A 1,090-nucleotide genomic window follows, 5' to 3' on the forward strand; every position below is an offset into this window, starting at 1 on the left:
TCTTGACTCCACCTGTGCATTTACACGAGTGCAACTCATTTGACACTTGCTTTAAGTTGTTTCACTTAATCTGTCAAATTAATGAGCAAAACTGGGATGTTTTTATTGTTGTTGTGGTTTAGTATCCAATTTCTCATTTCACAAATCATTTTTGCTTGCAGTGGCTTAGCTGAAAGAAAGGAGAAATGGAGCTGGTGAATTCTTCAGCACCTTGCCCTCAGTTAGTTCATCTGCAGGCCCAGCATTGCTCCTGGCAGGTGGGAATTCATTGCTGTAAGGACCTGGAGCTCAGCATGCTTTGTACAGAGACTGCTGGCACCTATCTCAGGGCTCAGAAGGATCACACAAGACATGCACTGTGCAATTCATGGCTTTTTAGTCCCCTTTACAAGTTAAGGTGATTTTATTACAGTGGGGTAAAGCTGTACTAGTTTGTTAGCAATTACTTTTAAGGGAGGGACAAGACCAATTTCTGAGGAAAAAGCCAGAGGAACTAGCTTTCCTTGCACATTTTAAGACGTTAAAGGCTCTTTCTCCTTGATTTAGATCGATGACAAGAGATATCTTTAAAGGATAGGAGGAGGAAGAAGAGGGATAGAGTGGCTCTGTACTTTCAGTACCACAGTTGAAGGATGTTGCACAGCAAAACTACGCGACTGTTCCTTATTGCTTTCACAGCTTAGGAAGTATGATGAGAGAGACAGCACATCACCATTGTTCAAGATCATATTTTCTTTCTTGTAGGTGTTAGTCTGAAAATAAAACTGCTACAGCCCAGGGGTTTGTCAAATCGTTCTGCTGAAAGCTTTCTTTGCACTCTAGCCAGCAACTGTTGGTGGAGTACGTAAAACTGCAGCAGATCTTAGGGCTGCAGAGATCCAAGGCCCTCTCCGCTACCCACAGCCAAGTCTGGGAAGGGCGTATGAACTGCCTCATTCTAGTCTAACTTTATCTCACCACACAAACCACTGTCCAGGGAAATAAATAGCACCTTCATTTTAGAAATGGGATGTCTGGCCTCCGATCAGTAGCAGCAGGTTCCTCACAACTCACTGTGGCCCCAGTTGTGCCATGGAAAACAAAAAAGTGT

This window comes from Anas acuta, chromosome 3 (assembly GCF_963932015.1).
Source record: "Anas acuta chromosome 3, bAnaAcu1.1, whole genome shotgun sequence".
In the NCBI taxonomy this organism is placed as follows: domain Eukaryota; kingdom Metazoa; phylum Chordata; class Aves; order Anseriformes; family Anatidae; genus Anas; species Anas acuta.